Here is a 25,856-nt window from a genome sequence, read left to right on the forward strand (position 1 = left end):
TGTAGGATGGTGATCTAAGGTGGATTTATGCACCTCAGTGCTGTTATCTAGGCTTATTTAGCCTTGTTTTGAGGACAAATTATGTTCTTAATATGTTAGGAATGATATAATTTACCATCTAAGTTTTATGTACTTGAATACATTGTTTAAGGTATAGTTCAAACTAGTTTGTACTTTATTTGGTCACTTAGAGTTCCAATGAGAAAACTAGTGTTATTAGCATGAGCTAGGTGTTGTTCTAGTTGATATCGATGAATTTTAGTGATCGGAATAAGCTCATAATGTTATTATGGAGTAATTATATGTGGAACAACGTGTTTATAGTGTTCAAGATTCAATTGTATTAACCCTAGAGGTGAACAAGAAGGTAACGATCAAAATGGGCAAAACTAGTTCTTAGCTTAAGTTTCTAATTCATTATCTTGAATGTTGTGTTATTTTGAGTTCTAATACATGGTGTTTGATGCTATATGATGCTTGGTGAGTTGATTATGATGATATATGGATGATGAACAAAATGGAAATCAAGTAAAAATACAAAACACCTTGGGTTTGGGACCCTTAGATTTTTTTTTAGATTTTTGGGTTCTAGACAACATACAACTGGTGGGTACTAGTTGTATAATGGGGTATGAGTGGTATGCCTTATGCATATTCTAACTAGTGTTGGTTGATGGGTTTGATTGGTTTCTGGAATAGGTACAACTTGGTTGGTATGAGTCGTATGGTTGGATATCGATCATTTGGTTTAGTTTTTTCCTTTACTTGATCTGAGACTTAGTAAAATGACTTGGATCTAAGTACGAGTGGCTCACCATTAGCCATAATCCATAGTACTAGTCATATCATGGACTCTTATAGTAGACAGTGTTCAAACCTCTTGTGAACCTATTCTGCCAAGGGTACAGGTCAAGGATTCTAGTTGTATGCTTGGGTATGACTTGGTTTGGATAAATTATATATTATATATGTTTGGTCTAAGGAAGAGGACTAGGGTATGAGTGGTGGGTACCACTCATATTAGAGGGTACGGCCATTATGGTATAGTCATACCCTATGATTGGATTTTTACGCAGTTTAATTGAGGGCAATCTGGACATTTCCCTACTTAACCTGTTAAGTCCCCATGATTTCTAAACCATTTGGGAGGTTATTTACCCTGTTATTCTATCATTAAAGACTGCATAAACTCTCTTAAATAGTCTACATTTCTCTCTAAGGCTCTTAGGTAAAGAAAGGCTAGAATTTACTAAGGAGGTCTATTTGGGGCTTGTGTTACTGATTTCTCTCCATCATCTTCATCATCTGAGGCAAGATACTACTCCCTCATTGTTAGTTCTAACTAAAGGCAAGATTTATACAATGTTTTCATGGCATAATTATTGTATAGTTTATGGGGTTTCAAATATATGTTGGGATTTTGATATTAAATTCTTGGTTATGGTTTTTCCATATTTTATTTAAGTTTTTACATGCTTTAATGGTGGTTTGGATAAGTGGTTGCATGAGAATGGTTAATTGGTTGGAATTGGTTTGGAAACACTATGCCCCCGAAATATTTAATAAAATGCCTATGATAAAGCTTTTACTATACTATTGGATTTTTAATGGAACTATTACATGATATGGTTTGTTAATGGAACCCTAAATGGTATAAATGGTTTAAATGGTTAAATGAAATGGTTTGATGGTCATGGTTTTGGTTAATTAAACTTTCTTGTGGGGTAGAATGGAATCCCTCAAGCAAACCTTATAATAAAACAAATGTGGGGTATATGGGAATCCTCCGAGTTAACTTGATAACATAATCTATGGGTAGATGGGAGTCCCTTTAAATAAAAAGGTTGGCTATGTACATTTCTTGCATGCTATAGTCGGTATGGCGATGCCACTTTTTATAGCCTTGGTTAATAATAATGGAATAATGGTTTGATTGTTTTGAAATGGTTTTAATTGGGCAATAATGGCGAGGTCTGATAGCTAACCGTAAAAGGTGCGAGTATAATGGACGAACACTAGAAACTCATGTTTTCCAACATAAGGGGTATGTCATAGCAACTATACATGATACTATGAGGTTCATGGGAATTTTCTAAGTACACTGTATATATGTATCATGGAATACGAAGGATACTTAGGAATCCCTCCTCTTATAGTATCTCTGGTTCGTGCAGCTATATGCATTGGGGCCTATTCAAGAGGTTACACTGGACTTATATTGCTCGTGGGTGGTTCTACGAAGATTAAGCTACAAATACCCAGGTTAATAATTGTAGAGGCATGCTAAACCCGATTCCTTTTCCTAGCATAGTTATATATATGCGTGTATGTGGTTTGTATGTATTTGGTTGGTTTACTTGGTTTTACTAGTTGTCATTAACTTATCCATATCCTGAGTACTTGCTAGCATTTACCTCCTAACCCATCCTCGGCCAGCTATATCCTACACATTATAGGAATCAATCATTCTACTCCTCCTGCCTAGGGCTCGAATTTAGGATTAGCCCGATTGGATTAAAGTGGTGAGCTTCATATTCCAGAAGAATCCATTTCATGTTCATGGATATTTTTACATGCTTTGGATATTTTATGGATATTGGTTTTGGCTATGATTGGGGGCATGTCCCAATTGGATATTGATTTTCTTTTTGATAGAGGCTTTTGTGGAACTACTATGGGTTGGTATGGGCGGGATCGGTATTGGTGTCAACCTTAGTATTGCATTGGTATTAGGGATCATACCATTGGACTAAATTTCTCATTGTTCTATCCTTTTATCTATGCTATAGAGCTCCGTTTGGTTATTGTTTGGTTTTTACTTATGGTTTTTATTTTGATCATGGTTATCGATTGGGCTCGATTTGGGTTGGTCTCGGTTTTATACCTATCTAGAGTCTGGATTTGTGAAATTACATGCTATCTTGTTTTATGTTTGGAATTCATCCAACTCAGGGGATATACTGGATGGTGGGTTAGGAACCAGAGGTGGCTCCAATCCTGGATGGACTTGAGATGCCCATTACGATAAGGCCCCTGGTTGGGTCAAGTCAAGTTGGTATTAGAGCTTTAGGTTCATGGTCAATTGGGAGTCCATAAAGCCTATTAAGTGGAGTCTCTTTTAAGGTGTGTAGCATGCCACACTCATAAGGGAGAGGCTATAAGGAATTTAGGAATGTTTTACTTTCTTGGTATTCTATTTTCAAGCTAGGAGTCTAAGTCTTGGAATCTCCGCTAATTTTGGTTTGTTCGTTTTTTAGATCATGCCTTGATGATCTGAGATGTAAGGTAACTTTTCTGTCCCATCTAGGGACAACATTGATGGGATTCACACTACTCAGGGGATCCATACTCGATCTAGGGGTATAGTCCCTGATATTTCTAAAGTTCCACTAGCTGCTACTAGTCCTCCTTAGGGTGAGGTGACTAATACAGAATTTTGCCAATTGATTCATGTTACTGATCAATTAGTTGCTGATCAAGCTAAGTGGGATGCATCTGGCATCTCATTTGCTGAGGCCACAAGGGTTAGCTGGTTATGAAGATAAATCCTCCTACTTTTACTGGTTAAAGATGGAGGAGGATCCTCAGGGTTTCTTGGATAAAATGGAGAAAATTTTTAGGGTGATACAGACCACGAATGTGGAAGGGTTGAATTTTATGGCTAATCATCTTAAGGATGTAGTGTACCAATGGTATGAGTAGTAGTATAGAATAAGAGATGTTATTGAGGAGTCGACTTTGTGGGAGACTTTATCTAATGCTTTTTTGGACCGCTTATTTCCTCAGGAGTTAAGGGAAGCAAAAACGGAGGAGTTTTTTAATTTAAGGCGACCAAAAATGTTTGCCAAGGAATATGCCTTGAAGTTTCATCAGTTGTCCAGGTATGCTCTGAATATCGTGTCTAATATGCGAGAAAAGATAAGAAAGTTCACTTCTGGACTATCTCAGGAGTTGATCCTTGAAATCAAGACTGCATTGCTGATCAAGGATATGGACGTTTCTAAGTTGATTGTTTATATACAGCAGGTGGAGGAAAAAAAAGAGGAAGCAAGCTGAGTTTGGGGAAATATAGGGTAAGAAGTTTAGGTTATCTGATTAATGTGGTGTGAAACAACAAGGTGATTGGGATGGTGGTAAGTGGCCAAAAAAGAAGTGGGGGAGCTCTGGTTCCATCTCTACAGCTAGTGCTCCTTATCCGTAATAGTTGGGTGATAGGCATCAATAGGGTGGTGATAATTTTTGAGCACAGAGAGCCCAATCTCAGGCGAGTGAGGCTCAGTTGGCCTCATCATGCCCTTCTTGTTACAATAATGACCTAAAGAGATAAAGACTAAGAGAAATAAGATAACAAACAAATACAATAAAGTAAGATAGATAGCTTGACATATGAGATTGAAAGAAATAGGAACCAAATCGTGTATCAAATGATAAGACCCCTAATATCCTTAATAAAAACACCAAACTCTCACAGTGACCGCTAAGGGAATCAACTCTACCTTACAACCACCATTTCTAAGCGAATATTAATAATGGCTTTTCCAATCCCTACACTACTTGGCTTTTCCAATCCCTACACTACACTCTCAAAGAGAGAAGAAAAAGTCTTTTAATGTCTTTCAAATATCCATATCAATAATCAAATAAGGAAAATAAGACTAATAAGAACCTATTTATAGCCTAGCTTATTACATCATAAAATGACAACTATACCCTTATTAAAAAGGGTGCTCATGGAGTGTATTTATGTGTAATACCCAAAATACCCTTAATAAATGGTGCTTCTTCAATGCTTCAAAATCATGGGGTCATTCTTCAACACTTGTGGTCTCAGGTTGGTATCAAAGGTAAGCCCTACTAAATCTTCCACACTCATAAATGCTTTATGGAATGCTCAAAATGGGTCTTTCATGCATGTTCTTGTGTTTTCAGTGACCAAGTCTTAAGTCTTTATGTGTTGGCTTCCAAAGATGTCAACAAAGTCTAATATGGCCATTTGGCTGGTATCACTCCTTGTTTGTTTTGTGATAGATTTCATAAGGGTTTCTGTGATGAGGGAAGGGATAGGTATTTCAAATGTGGCCAGCAAGGCCATATGCTTAGAAACTGTCTGGTTGGTAAAGGTGCCTTGAGAGCAAGTAAGGCTCCATTTTCTTCATCCTTTGCTCCTGTACCAAAGGGTTCTGCTTTTGTATCTATCTCTAGTTTTGTTACTAGCGTAGGTCAAAATAGGTTATATGCTCTTGTATCTCTGCAGGAATCTGAGGCATCGCCTGATGTCATTATTGGCATGGTACAACTCTTTTCTCATGATGTGTATTATTTGCTTGATTCGAGTTCCACTCTCTCTTATGTGATCATATTTTTGGCTGTGTATTTTGCTTTTTATCCTAAGGTTATTTTGGATTTTTTTTTATTTCTACCCTGGTAGGTGACTCGGTTATTACTAAAAGAGTCTATGGGGGGTGTGGTATATTTTGGTGGTAGGTAGACTTTGGTGGATTTATTTGAACTTGATATGATAGATTTTATATTATTCTAGGGATGGATTGGCTACACTCTTGTTATGCGTCCTTAGGTTTTCGGACCTTTAAGGTTGTCTTTAGGTTTCCTGGTGAACCATTTATTAAGTTGGAGGGTGGTTCCCTAGCTCCTAGGGGAAGGTATATTTCTTATCTTAGAGCGTAGAGATTAATCTCTAAAAGGCATCTCTATCATCTGGTCTGGGTTAAAGATAATAACTCAGAAAATCCTTCTTTTCATTCGGTTATGGTAATGATTGAGTTTCTTGAGGTCTTTCCAGATGATCTTCCTGGTGTTTCTTTGGATAAGGAGATTGAGTTTGGTATTGATTTGGTTCTGGACACTTGTCCAATATCTATTCCTCCTTATCAAATGGCTCTAGATGAGTTGAGAGAACTCAAAGAGCAACTTAAAGATATTTTGGATAAGGGTTTCATCCATCCTAGTGTGTCTCCTTTAGGTGCACCGGTTTTATTCATGTGCAAGAAGGATGGTTTCCTTCAGATATGCAACGACTATAATCAATTGAACAAGGTAATGGTCAAGAATGAAATACCCTAGTTTCTGTACCTTAGAAAATTTCCTAGAATTCTAGTCTTTGGACCTAGTACGACTCATGGGTATGAGCCGTATGATGGGGTACAAATGGTATTGTCTAATCGTATACTGACTAGTGTTTGTTGGTGGGATGGATTTTGGTGACTGGAATGGATACGACTTAGGGATACAAGTTGTATTGGTGGCTATAGATTGTTTGGTTTCTTAACTTAATCTTAGACTTTGTTATTAGGTTGGATTTGAGTACGAGTGGTTACTTTGACTTAGTTACTTTGGTTTTATTTTGGACATTAGTTTTGGCTATGGTTGGGGGTATGTCCCAAATAGATTTTATTACTCTTTTGGTTAGAGGGTTTATGGTACTTCTATGGGTTGGAATGTGTAAGATCGATATTTGTATTAGCCTTGGCATTAGAATAGACTGGGAGGCTGCCATCATCGAACATAATTTCTCACTGTTCCATCATATTACATTTTGGGACGATTATATTATGTTTTGGAATGTCCTTGGTTATGGACCTTGTTTTGGTATGGTTTGGTATGGTTGGATTACTGGTATAGGATGGTTAGACCTGATTGGGTAGGTCACAGTTGTGATCTATTTCCAAAGTCTTTATGTGAGATGTTATACTACTTTATTACATACTCAGAATTCAACCAACTCAGGGAAGATACTAGAGGTTGGGTTGGGTAACGGGGTTGGTCTCCAGTCCGGGTCGAACTTAGGACACCCATTATGATAAAGCCCCAAGATGGGTCATGTCAAGTTGGCATTGGAGCCTAGGTTCATGGTAAATTAGGAGTCCACAAATTCATGTCTAGTAGAGTCTGTTTTAGGGGTGTATAGCGTGCCCAACTCATAAGGGAGAGGCTACAAGGCATTTAGGAATGTTTTACTTTCTTGATATTATATTTTCAAGATTGGAGTCGTAGTCCTTAAATCTTCTCTAATCCTTGTTTGTTTGTCTTTCAGATCATGCCTCATAGAACTTGAACACAAGGAAACTCTTCTATCTCATTTAGGGTTAATGCTAAAGGGGTGCACCGTCCAATTCTGGACACTCGTCCAATTTTTATTCCTCCATATATAATGGCCCGGACGAGTAGAGGGAACTCAAGGATCTTTTGGATAAGTGGTTTATTTATCCTAGTTTATCTCTTTGGGGTGCACCGGTGTTGTTTTTGCACAAGACGGATGGTTCCCTTCGAATGTGCATTGACTATTGGTAGCTGAACAAGGTGATGGTCAAGAGTATCCTCTTCCAAGAATAGATGATCTATTTAACTAGTTGCAAGGCGCCAAGTTTTTTTCTAAGATAAATATTTGATCTAGGTACCATCAACTAAAGATTAGGGAGGTGGTGATCCCCAAGATGACTCTTCATACTTGGTATGGGCACTTTGAGAATTTGGTAATGTTATTTGGGCTAGATAATGCTTCGACGGTGTTTATGGATCTGATGAACAGAGTTTTTCATTAGTATTTAGATCTCTTCACCATTATATTCATTAATGACATTCTTGTTTATTTGAAAAGTGAGGTGGATCATGCTAATCACCTTCGTGTGGTGTTACAGTCCTTAAATGAACAACAGTTGTATGCCAAGTTCTCTAAGTGTGATTTTTTGTTGAACACTATAACTCTCTTGGGTCATATTATTTCTAGTGAAGGGATCTTGGTGGATCCGCAAAAGGTTATTGTGGTGAACTGGTGGCATAGACCTATGATTCCATCTGACATTTGGAGCTTCTTGGATTATCCGAGTGTTACAGGAGATTTGTGGAAAGCTTTTCATCGATATCTGCTCCTTTGACTAAGTTAACTTTGAAGAAGGTCAAGTTTTCTTGGTTAGATGCTTGTGAATGGAGTTTCGAGAAGTTGAAGGATAAGTTAAATTCGGCTTCAATTTTGACTTTACTGAAAGGTAATGACGGGTTCATGGTTTATTGTGATGCATCTCGGTAGGGCCTGGTTGTGTGTTGATGCAGCATGGAAAGGTGATTGCCTATGGTTCCAGGCAGTTGAAGGTACATGAGAGGAATTATCCTATTCATTATTTAGAGCTGTTGGCCGTTGTCTTTGCTTTGAAAATATGGTGGAATTATTTGTATGGTGTTCACGTGGATATCTTTTCTGATCATAAGAATCTACAGTATGTGTTCACTTAGAAAGAGCTTAACCTTAGACAGAGAAGATGACTTGAGCTTATCAACGATTATGATATGAGTCTTCACTATCACCTAGTATGTCTAATGTGGTTACTGATGCTCTTAGCAGGTTATCCATGAGGAGTTTGGATCATATATAGGAAGCAAAGTGGGAATTGGTGAAGGATATTCACCGCTTGGCTAATCTTGGAGTTCACCTCTTAGACTCCAAGGATGATGGTGTGGTGGTACAAGAAGTAGTTTGATCATCTTTTGGTGTGGAGAATAAGGAGAAACAAGTCCTGGATCCTATCTTAATGAAAATCAAGAGTGACATTGGTAGGAAAAAGGTAGGGGTGTTTGAGATCAGTGGTGATGGTACTTTACCGTACCAAAGGAGGTTATGTGTTCCTAATGTCGATGGGTTATGACAAAGGGTTTTAGCTGAGGTGCATGAGTCACTCTATGTTGTCCAACCCAGCTCTACTAAGATGTATCATGATACCAAGGAGATATATTGGTGGAATGGCATGAGGAGGGATGTGGTTGATCTTGTGGTCAAGTGCATGGTCTTTCAATAGGTTAAGATTGAGCATATGAGGCCAGAAGGGTTGTATCAAGAAATTGATTTGCCCGAGTGAAAGTTGGAAGTGATCAATATGGACTTCATTACCAGTGTTCCTTAGTCTCAAAATCAATATGATTTGATTTGGGTCATCAAAGATAGGATGACTAAGTCTGCGTACATTTTGCCAGTGCAGACTACTGTAGTACCCCGTGATTTTTCCTAGCTTAAACTCTCCCCAAAAAGACAATGAGTAGATTCTAGAATGAGTGATGTTTAATTTGTGAGGAATTCTTTAGATTTGGACTTTCCATGGCGTAGGAAATTGAATTAGCTTTTCAATGATATAAGATTTGCATAAATTCGATAACCGGGTAAGAAGATATGGCTATTTTAAGTCCCAGTAGTAAAAAACCATCATTTAGACCCTTAGAGCGATGCGAAGCAGTGTCAAATACCAATTGTCAATTTCCAGTAGCTCTCCACGATATTGGTGCATCATGAAAAGGGCCAATTTCTCAATCGTCAATTTCTAGAGGTCCAGCGCGATAATGGCGCATCACGCTATGTGCTAAAATGGTATTCCTAAGGGGCACCGTGATGATTCCGCATCGCGGAGTCTGCCCAGTTCCCATTTGTCAATTTTCAGTGAGCCACCGCGATAGTGACGCATCGGGTGGCCACCCAGATCAGGAAAAAGTATGTTTTCCAGTCTCATTTAAGAATTTAAAGATGATATTTTCTTAAATCCCCAACCCCTAATCCATCCAAAAACGTACGATTAACCAAATATCAAAGCACTTTATGCCCTATTCATCATTATCCTCAAAGCAAAACCCTAGTTCATCATACTTCCTCTCCAAGAAACTCAGAATTCCTCCATCAATCTTCCAAGACAATTCAAGATTTAGAATCCCCAATTCAAGAACTCAAAGAAGCCATCTCCAAAACATCAATAAAGATCCAAGATTCAAGTTCTAGCATCCAGATCATCAAATTAAGGTATGTGGGGTTTGAACAAGGATAATTCTTTCATCCTTGTGCCCAAAACTTTATTTTAATTACAACTTTACTGCAATTTATGTGATTTCCCATGAAATTTAATTTAGGGTTTATGCGCGTTATTGTTATTTACAAGTTTATGATATTTCCATTGATTTAGAAATTGAATTAAATGATTTTATTCACATTTCAATGCATATTGCTGAAATTTCCAGATTTTAAGTTGTTTTATCAATATTGACATTATCAAGCATGATTATTATGATGATTTAACATGAGGTTGAAGTGTGGATTATTATCTAAAGATTTAATATTATTATTTCAAGAAATATAATGCTTTAAGCATCTTATGAATAGATTACTCTCAATTTTCAGAAAAAGCTTTGATCTTTTTATCATTGGTTTAGCTTTGGAATCCATTATAGATTTTACAGTTTACAAAACTCAGATTTACTCAGATAAATGCATAACTGATTTTCATACGAATCCTTATTCTAGTTTCAAAAAGTGGATTTCCAATGGTTTGAGTATATAGATTTAAGAGGGAGAAGTATTTAGCATCGAGTGGGAAGTGTGGGATCAACGTGCCCTATTTTTCAAATACTATATAGCCAATGTAGGTATAGAATCAGATTATTCCCATTTATATAGAAGATAAATTTATCTTGTGATCGATCACCTGAATTAGGTTATACTCCCTGGCAAGAGTATGATACCTGTCCCCAGCATAAGGTTTCCTCCTTAAGAGGTTAAGATTTTGGACTCCATGTAGCTCACATGATTTATGTCGCTTAAGAGAACCTCCCTAATAATGATTTTCAGAATAGTTTTATAAGATATTTTCCCTACAGTCTAACAATTATGAATATATTCCTTAAAGCTTTGAAAGAATTCCCTTCCAGAATAAGTTTTCAGATATGATTTAAGAATGAGAATAGAATATAGAGTTTAGAACTAAGTGTTATGGCTCAAAAGATTTATGCTATCTGTTTTACAATTCTTGACTATGATCTTCAACTTTTAGATTTACTCAAGCCTGCGTGAGTCATTTATATTTAACATTCATGATTTTATAAACTGTGATTATATTGTTTACTTATTGCATGCACCCCCATATACTCTGTACATCCTTAAAGTACTGATCCACATATACGTCTACGTGCTACATTGTCACATACTGTAGGTTCAGGTGCTCAGTCTCAGCTATGTGATTGATCTTCGAGAATCCTATCTGTATCCCTATAGTTGGTGAGTCCTTATAGTTCGGGGACTTAGTTATTCATAATTTTAGTTTATTAGTAGAGGTTCCTCTATTCATTTCAGACAGTTTGAGTTGGATGGGTCCTGTCTCACTGACTCTCTAGATTCAAATAGTAGAGGCTTGTAATACTACTAGATTCAATTTTAGACATTTGATTCAAAATTTAGATTGTTCAGTATTGTTTTACCAAGACTTCCAGCATGTTTTAGATAAGATTTTCCGCATTATTATGATTTCATATTCATATTTTTCCCTATGTTGAGATCCAGCATTAATAGAACCCAGCAAAGGTTAGATCGGTACTACTTGTAGTTCGGAGCACTGTGTACCATCTCGGGAACTAGATTTTGAGGCGTTACAAACTTGGTATCAGAGCCTAAGGTTTAGAAAGTCATAGGGATTCAGACAAGCTGCGTTACATAGTCTTGATCATCGGTGTGAAGCCCGCCACATCTATGAGTAAGAGGCTATGGATCATTTTAGGAAATCATATGTTTTTTCATGATCTATCATGCATTCATTGTCTCTATTGCTTCTAAATTGTGCTTTCACATGATAGAAAGTTCCTCCTTATTGAGCTAACGCCCGCAGAAATGATAACCAGCCACCTCAGTCCGTAGATTCTTTGAATGAGAATATGTCACATGTAGAATTTTAGGCTACCTTTCAGGTGCTAGCCCAAGCTGTGACAGCTAATGTTCAGGGCAACCATCAGGCTGCAGTCCCACCTCAGTAGGATAGGGACATATCCTCAGCCAGAATCCGAGATTTCATGAGAATGAACCCACCATTATTCTTTGGGTTGAAAGCTGGAGAGGACCCATAGTTATATCTTGATTAGGTGAAGAAGATCACTGGAATTATGCATGTTTCTAAAGAGAAAGTGTAGAATTAGCATCCTATAGGCTGTAGGATGTTGCTTATGATTGGGTAGTGATGTGAAAGAAGAGTAGAGGAGAGAATATAGGTCCCATGACTTGGCAGATTTTTTAGGATACGTTCTTAGAGAAGTTCTTCCCACTTAAGAAGAGGGAAGCTAAGATAAAAAAGTTTATGAACCTAAGGCAGGGCTCAATGACAGTGAAGGAGTATTGCCTTAAGTTCAACCAGTTGTCTAAGTATGCCTCTGATCAGATGGCTGACCCTAGGTTAAGCATGAGTAAGTTTGTGATCGGTATATTTGGGATGGTAGTTAAGGAGTGTAGGACTACGAGCTTAAAAGGGACATGGAACTCCATATATTAATGATGCATGCTCAATAGATTGAGGTAGAAAAGATGAAGAAAAGAGAGAGAATAAATAAGAAGAATAGAATAGGGAAATTTGATCATGGTCAAAATTAGTTTAGAGGAGGAAATTGTTCGCAATTTTAGAATCATTTATCTACTCTTGTACCTTCTTTATTGAGTGCTCCTGCACCCAAAAATAGGCCAAAACAGTGGGGTAAGTCTTCTATGTCTAGATCTCAGAATAGTGTGAGTGGAAGGACCAGCTATCTTTAGTGTGCTAGGTATGGAAAGAATCATCCTGGTGAGTGTCTAGTGGGATAGAAAGGTTATTATGGGTGTGGCCAGCCAGGCCATGGAATCAAAGAGTGCCCACATCCTAGCTAGGGAAATAAGGATATTTGTCCTCAAACTCAGGCTAATAGTACACCATCTTCTTTAGGTTGCCCAACTCCTTCTTAGGGTGCATCATCTAGTATCGATGGTGGTCAGCTCTAGAATCAGTTTTATGCTTTACCATCCTATCAGGAGAAGAAGGATTCACCTGATCTCATGACTGGTATGCTTCGTGTCTTTCATTTTGATGTTTATGTGTTGTTAGACCCTGGGTCGAGTTTCTCTTATCTGAACCCATTAGTTGTAGTAAATTTTGAGATAAATTTGGAAAAGATCCCCGAGCCTTTTTTGGTTTCTACTCCAGTAGGTGAGTCAGTTGTTGCCAAATAGATTTATAAAAAGTATCCTATCACTGTTCTTCATAAAGTCATGTTGGCAGACCAGATAGAGTTAGACATGGTTGATTTTGATCTTATTTTGGGTATGGATTTGCTTCATTCCTATTATGCTTCTATAGATTGTCACACCTGAGTGGTGAAGTTTTAATTTCCTGATGAGCCTGTCTTTGAGTGGTCAGGTAATTCAGTATCTCCCAAGAGTCATTTCATATCTTATCTCAAAGCCAGAAAGTTGATATCCAAAGGTTGCATTTACCATTTAGTTTGAGTTAAAGACACTAAGTCTGAGACTCCAACACCTCAGTCCGTCCGTGTGGTCACCAAGTTTCCTGATGTTTTTCCAGAAGATCTCCCAGAGGTACCTCCCAATAGAGATATAGAATTTGGCATTGACCTTCTCCCGGATACTCAAATTATTTTTATCCCTCCTTACAGTATGGCTCCTGCAGAGCTTAAGGATTTGAAGGAGCAACTCAAGGATCATTTAGATAAAGGTTTATAAGGCCTAGTATTTCTCCATGGGGTGCTCCCATCCTATTCGTGCGAAAGAAAGATGGTTCTTTATGTATGTGCATTGACTATCATCAGCTAAATAAGGTCACAGTCAAGAACAAATATCCTCTTCCTAGAATTGATAACTTATTTGATCAACTCTAAGGTGCAAGTTATTTTTCAAAGATAGACCTTAGATCCGGCTATCATCAACTTAAAGTAAGGGAATGTGATATTCCAAAGATAGCTTTCCAAACCTGTTATGGTCATTTTGAGTTTCTAGTCATGTCGTTTGAGCTAACCAATGCCCCAGCAACTTTCATGGACCTTATGATCAAAGTGTTCAAATAGTATCTAGACTTATTTGTCATAATATTCACAGATGACATCGTTGTATACTCCCGCAGTGAGGATGACCATGAAGATCATCTTAAAGTTGTCTTGCAAACTCTTAGAGATCATCAATTATTCACCAAATTCAGCAAGTGTTAATTTTGGCTAAGATCAGTAGCCTTTCTCGGTCATATTTTCTCCGCCAATGGCATTAGAGTCTATCTCCAAAAGACAAAAGCCATAAGGAATTGGCCTAGACCTATCTCTCCATCAAATATTAGAAATTTTTTGGGTCTAGCCGGTGATTACTACCATTTTGTTAAAGGTTTCTCTTCTATCGCATCTTGTATGTCTAGATTGACCCAAAAGAAAGTTAAGTTTCTGTGGTCAGATTCCTACGAGAAAAGTTTTCAGGAGTTGAAGATTTGACTTACTTCATCCCCAATTCTAGCATTACCTAATAGTATAAATGACTTTATTATTTATTGTGATGCCTCTAGAATTGGCTTGGGTTGTGTGTTGATGTCGAGAGGTAAGGTCGTAGTCTATGCCTCTAGACAATTGAAGCCTCACAAAAAGAATTACCTAACTAATGATCATAAATTAGCTATTGTGGTGTTTACTTTGAAAATATGGAGACATTAATCTGTATGGTGTACATGTTGATGTGTTCACGAACCATAAAAGTTTGCAGTATGTGTTTACACAGAGGGAGTTGAATCTCTATCAGAGAAGTGGTTGGAGTTGTTGAAAGATTATGATATGAGTGTGTTGTATCAATTGGGCAAGGCCAATGTAGTGGCAGACGCCCTTAGTAGGTTGTCTATGGATAGTGTTGCTCATGTGGAGAGTGATAAGAAAGAGTTAGCTCAAGAAGTTTATCGTTTGGCTAGATTGGGTATTAGGTTGGTTGATTCAGCTGAAGGGAAAGTTTGGGTACAGAGTAGTTCCGAATCTTCTCTAGTTTTGGAAGTAAAGGAGAAGCAAGATAAGGATTCTAGTTTAGTCAAACAGAAGGACATGGTTAAACACTAAAGACTAGAGGTTTTCTCCCAAGGGGGATATGGCATTTTGAGATATCAGAATAGATTGTGTGTGCCTTTTGTTGATGAGTTAAGACAGAGAATTATGGTCGAAGTGCATAGTATGCGTTATTCTATTCATCCAGGTGCTACCAAGATGTACCATGACTTGCGGAAAATCTATTGGTGGAGTGGTATGAAGAGAGATATAGCAGATTTCATAAAAAGTGTGAAACTTGTCAATAGGTTATGGTAGAACCCCAAAGACCTGGTGGTATGTTTCAAGAGTTTGGCATCCCCACTGGGAAGTAAGAGGAGGAGAACATGGATTTTGTGATTGGTTTACCCCATTCGTGTCGTAATCATGATTCGATTTGGGTTATTGTAGACAGATTGGCTAAGTCAGCGCATTTTTTTCCAGTTCACAAATCTTATACAGCTGAGGATTATGCTAAGTTGTATATTTGAGAGTTAGTTAGATTGCATGGGGTTCCCTTGTCTATCATCTCAGATAGGGGTACTCAGTTTACTTTCTAGTTTTCGAAAGCCTTTCAGAAGGGTCTTGGTACCCAAGTCCACCTTAGTTTAACTTTTCTCCCTCAGACAGATGGTTAGGCAGAAGGGACTATCCAAACTCTAGAAGATATGTTGAGGGCATGTTCTCTTGATTTCAAGGGTAGTTGGGATGAGCAATTGCCATTCATTGATTTCACTTATAATAACAATTATCATGTTAGCATTCGAATGGATCCGTTTGAGGCTTTTTATAGGTGGAGATGTAGATTACCCATAGGTTGGTTTGAAGTGGATGGAGACTCTTTTCTTGGGATTGATGTAGTGTTTGAGGCCATAGATAAAGTTAAGTTAATTAGAGAAAGATTGAAAATAGCCCAGAGTCACCAGAAATCATATACAGATGTGAGAAGAAGGGACCTCGAGTTTGAGGTTGGTGATTTTGTGTATCTGAAGATTTCACCTATGAAAGGATGAAGAGATTTGGTAAGAAGGGGAAGCTTAGTCCCCGGTATGTTGGTCCTTATAAAATTCTAAGTCATGTTAGGAAGGTAGCTTATGAGCTTGAGTTGCCTGCAGATTTGTTAGCTGTTCATCCCGTATTCCACATTTCTATGCTTAAGAAGAGTATTGGGGACTCCACTATTGTAGTTCCATTATAAAGCTCAGATATTCAGAACAACCTTTCATACGAATAGATTCCAGTTGAGATTCTAGATCATCAGATCTGTAGACTAAGGAACTAAGCAGTTCCCTTGGTCAAAGTCTTTGGCGGAATTAGTTGGTTGAGGGAGCTACTTGGGAAACAGAATCAGACATGTGAGCCAAGTACCCTCACCTCTTCTCTGTAAACTCAGATCTAGCTGAAGGTACTGCTCTTCCTGAATCCATTTCTTTTCTAATCATACATTCAGCTATATAGTTGTCCTCATGTAAGTTCATGCACTTACAGAATTACTCAGAAGCTTAGAATGATTTAGATACAGTTGCTCAGTTCACTTCAGTTGTGCATGGTATCTTATGCTCTAAGATTCCTCAGAAATTTCAGCTTAACTTGCCACATTCAAGGATGAATGTCTCCAAGGGGGAGATATTGTAATACCCTGTGATTTTTCCTAGCTTAAACTCATCTTAAAAATGACAATAAGTATCTTCTAGAATGATTGATGTTTGTTTTGTGAGGAATTCTTTAGATTTGGACTTTTCATGGCGTAGGAAATTAAATTATCTTTCCAACGATCTAAGATTCACATAAATCCAATAACCGGGTAAGAAGATACGGCCATTTTAAGTCCCAGTCATAAAACACCATCATTTAGACCCTTAGCGCGCCTTGGAGCAGTGTCAACTCAAAATTGTCATATTATAGTGGACCTCCGTGATATTGGTGCATCCTTGAGAGGGATAATTTCCCAGTCTTCAATTTCCGTAGGTCCAGTGTGATAATGGCGCATCGCGCCATGTGCCAAAATGGTATTCCTAAGAGGCACCATTATGACTCCGCATCGTGGAGTCTGCCCAGTTCTCATTTGTCAATTTCCAGCGAGCCACCATGATAGTGGCGTGTCGCGGTGGCCACCCAAATTGGGAAAAAGTATATTTTACAGTTCTATTTAAGAATTTAAAGAGGGTATTTTGGTAAATCCCCCAACACCCAATCCATCCAAAAACATAAGATTAACCAAATATCAAAGCACTTTTGCCCTATTCATCATTCTCCTCAAAGTAAAATCCTAGTTCATCATATTTCCTCTCCAAGAAACTAAAAATTCCTCCATTAATCCTCCAAGACAATTCAAGATTTAGAATCCCCAATTTAAGCACTTCAAGAAACCATCTCCAAAACATCAATAGAGATCTAAGATTCAAGTTCTAGTGGCTAGATCATCAAATTAAGGTATATGGGGTTTGAACAAGGATAATTTTTCATCCTTGTGCCTAAAACTTTACTGCAATTTATGTGATTTCTGATGAAATTTAATTTAAGGCTTATGCTTATCATTGTTATTTACAAGTTTGTGATATTTCCATTGATTAAGAAATTGAATTACATGATTTTGTTCATATCTCCATGCATATTGCTGAAATTTCTAGATTGAGTTGTTTTATCAATATTGACATTATCAAGCATGATTATTATGATGATTTAACATGAGATTGAAGCATGAATTATCATTCTAAGATTTAATATTGTTATTTCAAGAAAGATGATGCTTTAAGCATCTTATGAACAAATTAGTCTCAATTTTCAGAAAATGCTTTGATCTTTGATCATTGGTTTAACTTTGGAATCCACTATAGATTTTACCGTTTACAAAACTCAGATTTACTTAGATAAATGCATAACTGGTTTTCATACGAATCCTTATGCTAGTTTCTAAAAGTGGATTTCCAATGGTTTGATCATACAGATTTAAGAAGGAGTAGTATGTAGCATCAAGTGGGAAGTGTGGGATCAACATGCCCTATCTTTCATAGAACTACGTAGCCAAAGTAGGCACAGACTCAAATTATTCCCATTTATATGGATGACAAATTTAGCTTGTGATCGATCAAATGGATTAGGTTATACTCCCTAGCAAGAGTATGGCACCTCTCCCCAACGTGAGGTTTCCTCCTTAGGAGGTCAAGACATTTGACTCCCTATAGCTTACATGGATTATGTCAGTTAAGAGAACTTATCTAATAGTAAGGAATTTCAGAATATTTTTATAAGATATTTTTCCTACAATTTAACAGTTGAGAATATATTTCCTAAAGCTTTGAAAGAATTCACTTGCATAATAAGTTTTCAAATATGATTTAAGAATGAGAACATAATACAAATTTCAGAACTAAGGTTTATGGGTCACAAGATTTATACTATATGTTTTACGATTCTTGACTATGATCTTCAGCTTTTAGATTTTCTCAAGCCTGCATGAGTCATTTACATTTAACATTCATGATTTTATAAACTTTGATAATATTGTTTACTTATTGCATGCACCCTCATATACTTAGTACATCCTTAAAGTACTGATCCACATATATGTCTATGTGTTACATTGTCTCATAATGTAGGTTCAGGTGCTCAGTCTTAGTAGCGCGATTAATCTTTGAGCATCTTATCTACATCACTATAGTTGGTGAGACCTCATAGTTTGGTGACTTATTTATTCATAATTTTAGTTTATTAGTAGATGTTCCTTTATTCATTTTAGATAGTTTGCGTCAGCTGGGGACCTATCCCAGGACTCTCTAGATTCAAATAATAAAGGCTTGTCGAACTACTAGATTCAGTTTTAGACATTTGATTCAAAATTCAGATTGTTTAGTATTGTTTTACCAAGACTTCCAGCATGTTTCAGATAAGATTTTCCACATTATTATGATTTCATATTCATATTTTCCCTATGTTATGATCCATACTTAGTAGAAAGCAGTCAGGGTTAGCTCAAGACTACTTGTAGTTTTGAGCACCGTGTGGTGTCCTGGGAACTAGATTTTGGGGTGTTACAAATACCTTCTCGGTGGATGATTATGCAAAGCTATATTTTCAGGAGATTGTGAAGCTACATAGGGTGCCTATTTCAATTATTTCTGATCGTGGCATGCAGTTTATGTCTCACTTTTGGTGATATTTTCATAGAGAGTTGGGGACCAAGGTGAGTTTGAGTATTGCTTTTCATCCATAAATAGATGGGAAAGCAGAGAGAAATATTTAGACATTAGAGGATATGCTTTTGGCGTGTGTTATTGATTATGGTGGAAAATAGGTTGAGTATCTTCCTTTGGTGGAGTTTACTTACAATAATAACTATTATTTTAGTATTGGTATGGCTCTTTTTGTGGCGTTGTATGGTAGGAGGTGTAGATCTCCTATTGGTTGGTTTGAGCTTGGTGAGGCGGACATGTTTGGTCCCAACTTGGTTTACTAGGCTATGGATAAGGTGAAGGTCATTTGGATTGTCTTAAGGCTGCCCAAAGTCGCCAAAAGGCCTATATGATTTTTAGCCATAGAGACTTGGAGTTTGAGGTTGAGGATAAGGTTTTTCTCAAGGTATCTCCCATGAAGGGAGTAATGCAGTTTGGCAAGAAGGGGAAGCTCAGTCCCAGGTATATGGGTCCTTATGTGATTTTGCAGAAAGTTAGTAATGTTGCTTATAAGCTGGAGTTGACTTCTAATTTGAGTTTGGTTCATTCGGTCTTTCATGTTTCCATGTTGAGAAAGTGCATTGGTGATCCTTCTTCGATTACTGCTTTGGAAGGATTGGGTCTCATGGATTCTTTGTCTTATGAAGAAGTTCCGATTGAGATATTAGATAGGTAGGTTTATCGGTTACGAACCAAGGGTGTGGTTTTAGTTAAGGTTTTTTGGTGGAACCATAAGGTGGAAGAAACTACATGTGAAGCAGAAGAGGACATGAAGTCCAAATATCCGTATTTGTTTTTTGCTCCAAGGATTCGTATGGAAGGTATGCGTCTTCAACACATCTTTATTTCTAGAGTTTGTTAAGGGAAATATTTATATCTTTGCCTTTTTATTTTTGAACTTTGTTAAAGATTGGGAATATATTTGATAACTTAATGTAAATGACTCTAGCATCTGGTTACCCCTACCTTATCCGTCATTTGGGGACAAATGTTCCTAGTAGGGAGACTGAAACACCCTAGTTTTTGGACCTTAGAAAATTTCCTAGAATTCTGGTCTCTGGACCTAGTACAACTCATGGGTATAAGCCGTATGTTGGGGTACGGATGTTATGGGCCGGTCGTACACTAACCAGTGTTGAGTTGTGGGATGAATTTTGGTTATTGGAATGGATACGACTTATGGGTATAAGTCGTATTGGTGGTTACAGATTATTCAGTTCCTTACGTTAATCTTAGACTTGGTTACTTAGGTTGGATCTGAGTACGAGTGGATCACTATGAGCCGTAAGCCAGGGTATGAATCATACCAGAGACTCATATGGTAGACATTATTTTGTCCTCCTGGTATTTTATTCTGCCAGGGATTTGAGTCATGGATATGGATCATATAATGTAGTTATGACTTAGTTGGATGAGTTGTATACTGGATAGTGTTTGGTCCAAGGGTGGAGGTTCAGGATACAAATGGTGGATATCAATCGTATCATAGGGTACGAATCGTATGGGTCAGTCGTATCCCTATGATGAGATTTTGGTGCAACTTAAGTGGGGGTATTCTGGACATTTCTCCTCTCATCCTAAAAGGGTCCCACGACTTCTATCCTACTTGGAAGATTATTTACCCGTATTATTCTATTCATTAACACTTAGAAACTTTTTCTAAATACTTCATAATTTTGTCAAGAGCTTTTGGATAAGGGGAGCTAGGGTTTCAACTAAGGGATCAATTTGGGGCTTGTCTTGGTGATTTCTTTCCATCATCATCTTGGTTTAAGGTATGTTCTCTTACCTTATTATTAATTTTACTTAAAGGCATGATTTATATGAATGTTTTCATGGTTTTACTATTACATGATTTTGGCTTTCAAGTATGATTTGGGGTTTTGATGTTAAATGGTTTGTTATGGTTTTCCAGGTTTTAATTATGCTTTTATATGCATTAATGATGGTTTTGGATAACTGGATTGAATATGAATGGTTTATTGGTAATTGGAATTAGTCTTGGTCATATTATGCCCCTAATGTGTTTGACAACATGCTTATAAAGATATGTTCATTGTATTGACTTCTTTTAATGGAACTCTTGCATGTTTTTAAACTTGGTAAAAGAATTATGCATGGTTTAAATGGTTTGGAAAGGCTAAAGGCTGATTGGTTATGCTTGTGGGGAACATGGAAGTCTCCCAAGTGGTTTAATATGGTAAATGAAAGGGCACTTGAAAGTCCCCTTAAACCTATAAATGGTTGGCTATGGATGATACATGCAAGTAAGAGTTGGTATGAAGATACCAATATTAATGGCCTTAGTTAATAAATGGATAATGGTTTGGTTATTTGGAAAATGATTTTAATTAGGCATTAATGGTGGGATGTGTAGCAAAACCGTGGAAGGTGGAGGTCCCGGGGTGACCAAAACTGGAAAATCATATTTGCCAATATGAGGTTGGTCTTGGTGACCGTGTGCTGATGTCACACTTTATATTGGAGATGTACTAGTCATCCCATGGGATATTTCCCTGGTCGTGTGGCTATACACACGGGGGCCCTTTCAACAGGGGGAGTTGAACCCATATAGCTCGTGAGAGGTTTAGGATGAGAAAGCTATAAAGCCCAGGTAAAGGGTTTAAAGGTATGATAAACTCGATCCCATTTTCCCGGCATGGTTATAGATATAAATATATATGTATGGTTGTGTACAGATGGATTTTTTTAACTTGGTTTTATAAATGGAATTATTTTATCCTTACCCTGAGATCATGCTAGTAGTCACTTGCTAACCCCGTCGACTAGCGACTGTATGCCTACGTTATGTAGAAACCGACCATTCTACACCTCCTATATAGTGATTGACTTAGGGATAATATTTGTACTAAAGTGGTGAGCTTCCATTATTTCAGAAGGCTCCATTTCATGTTATGGATATTTCTAGACACTTTAGCTTTATTTTGGACATTGGTTTTGGCTATGGTTGGGGTCATATACCAATCGGATTTTATTACTCTTTTGGTTAGAGGCTTTATGGTACTTCTATGTGTGGGAATGAGTAAGATCGGTATTGGAGTCAACATTAGCATTTGAATAGGCTAGAAGCTGGCTTTATCGGACATAATTTCTCACTGTTCTATCATATTACATTTTGGGACTAATTATATTATGTTTTGGAACGTCCTTAGTTATGGCCTGGTTTTTGGCCCATATTTTGGTATGGTTTGGTATGGTTGGATTACTGGTATGGGATGGTGAGACTCTATTGGGTCGGTCACGGTTGTGATCTTTTTCCAAAGTCTTTATATGAGCTGTTACACTACTTTATTAGATGCTCGAAAATTAGTCAACTTAGGGCAGGCGGCTGGAGGTTGGGTTGGGTAATAGAGGTGGTCTCCGGTATAGGTTGGACTTGGGACACCCATTATAATAAGGCCCTACGGCGGGTCATGTCAAAGAACAAGTATCCTTTTCCATGGATAGATAAATTTTTTGATCAGTTGCAAAGTGCCAAATTCTTTTCTAAGATAGATCTTCGATCTAGGTATCAACATCTTAAGATTAGGGAAGAGGATTTTCCAAACTCGGTATGGGCACTCTGTGTTCTTGGTTTTGTCATTCAGTTTGACTAATGCCCCGGCGATATTTATGGATTTGATGAATAGAGTTTTCAGGTAGTTTTTGGATTTTTTTATTATTGTGCTCATTGATGACATCTTTGTTAATTCTAAGAGTGAGGTGGATCATGTCAATCACCTTCGTATAGCGTTACAGACCTTAAAGGAGCAGTAGTTGTATGCCAAGTTCTCCAAGTGTGAGTTTTGGTTGAATGCTATAACTTTTCTTGGTCATATTTTTTCTAGTAAGGGGATCATGGTGGATCCACAAAAGGTGGTTGTGGTTAAATAGTGGCCTAGACCCATGACTCCAATCGACATTCGAAGCTTCTTGGGTTTGGCTGGTATTATAGGCGGTTTATGGAAGGTTTCTTGACGATAGCTTCCCTATTGACTAAGTTAACTCAGAAGAAGGTAAAGTTTTCTTGGTCAGATGCTTATGAGGGGAGTTTCGAGAAGCTTAAAGATAAGCTAACTTCAACTCCGATTTTGACATTGCCTAAAAGTAATAATGGATTTGTGGTTTATTGTGATGCGTCCTGGATGGGACTTGGTTGTAGTTTGATGCACCATGGGAAGGTTATTGCCTATGCTTCTAGGCAATTGAAGATGCATGAGAGGAATTATTCCACTAATGATTTGGAGCTTTTAGCAGGGGTTTTTTCTTTGAAAATCTAGTGGCTTTATTTATATGGAGTGCACGTGGACATCTTTTCTGATCATAAGAGTCTACAGTATGTGTTCACTTAGAAGGAGCTAAATTTTAGGAAGAGGAGATGGTTGGAGCTTCACCAGGACTATAATAAGAGTCTTCACTACTACCCAGGTAAAGCTAATGTGGTTGATGATGCTCTTAACAGGTTATCCATAGGGAGTTTGGCTCTTATGGAAAAGGTTAAACGAGAATCAGTGAAGGATATTCACCACTTGGTTAATCTTAGGGTCTATCTCCTAAAATCTAAGGATGGTGGTGTGATGGTTCAGGAAGTGGTTTGATTGTCTCTTGGTGCAGAGATAAAGAAGAAGCAAATTCTAGATCCTTGTCATGACACGAGCCGAAGCCCTAGCCACGACGAGTATCCCAAACCACGAAGGCACGAGAGACCCCATAACATGCTATCATGAACATAATCCATACATATATCAAAATGCATAAGATATGACAGTGTTCAACAAAAACTTACAATCAAACTGTGTCCAAAAGTTTTGACGACATAATACTTACATCTCATCTACGAATCCTCTACTGAATACTAACTGACTAGGTCAGGACAAGGCCCCCGGTCGAACCATAAAATAACTGGAGTAACATAAGAATAGAATTCCTTCCAAAGCAAGGGAGGCTCACAACCTCTGAACTCTTGGAATAATCTACTGGCTTGTAAAACTATGGAAAGTTGCCTTAGAACCTACATTATGAGTTAATGTAGCCGCCACGAAGGATGATCAATACCTGGAATGTATTGGTACACATAACTAACCAAAAACAACATGTATTCCATATAAATAGTCAAGAACATTTAGAAACTAACATTTAGCATAGTATATACATAAAACACATGGTCATAATTTGATGAGCTTCAAAACACTTTCTTGTAAACCATGTCTCAACTCTTTGTCTTACTTTTGATCTAAGTGGTATACCCTAAAATTCAAAAATCCCATGGGCTATATGAAATCCGTCCTTGACTCGGCCACCAAGCCCCCAACCCAAGTTTGTTGCAAGGTTGGAGTTTCTGATTCTGATACACCAAAGGGCACTGGGCCAGCGTATAATCCCTATCTTGGGACATAAAACTCTCATCGTCAAAACACAATTTCAGAAAATTAGTTATCTGGAATCATGCCTTCTTCGGGTAACCACCTAGATATCTTAGAGCCCATTTTTAACCCTTGTGAAACATGCATCATATTGAAATCAAAATCTGAAAATCTTAATAAAGTTTATATTCTGATCTGTTCCGAATCTATCATGGCATTCATCTGTTTGGTATCGTCCTCCAAGAATTTCAAGTGATATATAATCCACATCATATCATGCCTTAGTCCTTTCAATCAAACATGTTATTTGACCACCAAAAATATTTAAACATTACAAGAGAGTTCTTATTTCAAAACATATGAAACTCATGCAAAATACTCTCTTTTCAATACTTTGACAAAGTGTGGTCATCTCTTTCATCAATCATATGCAAAATACTCTCTTTTCAATACTTTGAAAAAGTGTGGTCATCTCTTTTATCAATCACATGTAAGTCCTTTATTATGAAACATGAACATCTATAAAACAAGGAAAACCCCCTCTCAATTCGTTCATAAGATAATCACAATCCATAAACATTGGCAAAACATTTAAACTCAACTTTTAACCAACTTTGTAAACAATCATAATATCGTTAAGACAATGGGTTTCATAACAAGAGACGGAATTACATAAATCTTGCTTTCATACAACTTTTCATACTCATAACATCCATACACATTAACATAATTCAAGTTTAGGAACCCCCCCCCCCCACCATGGTTTAAACATGATTTCATCATAAATCAGGGTTTCCAATGCATGCTCTCAAATCTCATAATACATGCGTACATATATACTTTAGATCTTTTAAAAACTTTAAAATTTATTCCTATAGATTTTAGGATAGCCCCACATACCTTTTCTTTATGAAAAGGAATTTGAATTATTTTGAAAGCTAGCCTTGAAAGAAACCCTAATTTTTCTTTTTCTTAAGAGTGGAGAGGATTGTGAGATGTTTAAAACTGATTAGGGATGAATAATAATGATTATTGGATGATTTAATTCATGGGGGAGGATTTTGGGGTAAGGAGAAGAGCAAAACACCCCTAGAGAAACCAACAAAAATGCTAGATTTTCCTCGGCTGATGACTAGGTTGACGAACCGTCAACTTGGTGACATCCCATCACCCTAGGAGTCAATTATGGGTGGAATTTTATCCTTTATAGTGAAGGGTGACAACTAGGGTTGATGGATCATCAACTTAGTCGTCACTTAGTTGACAACTCTTCAACTTTGTCGTCACCTTTTGATAGTCAGACACTCCAAAGTAAAATGAGCATAACTTTCTACTCCGATATCGGATTAGGGTGAAACTAGTTGCGTTGGAAAGAAGACTCAAAGATATTTTATTTTTTATATAGTAGGACATGTAACTAAATATGTACTATGTGTAATAATCGTTTAAAGTCCACCCAAGTTGAAACATTCAATAAAGCTTA

This window comes from Capsicum annuum, chromosome 12 (genome assembly GCF_002878395.1).
Source record: "Capsicum annuum cultivar UCD-10X-F1 chromosome 12, UCD10Xv1.1, whole genome shotgun sequence".
Taxonomy (NCBI): Eukaryota; Viridiplantae; Streptophyta; class Magnoliopsida; order Solanales; family Solanaceae; genus Capsicum; species Capsicum annuum.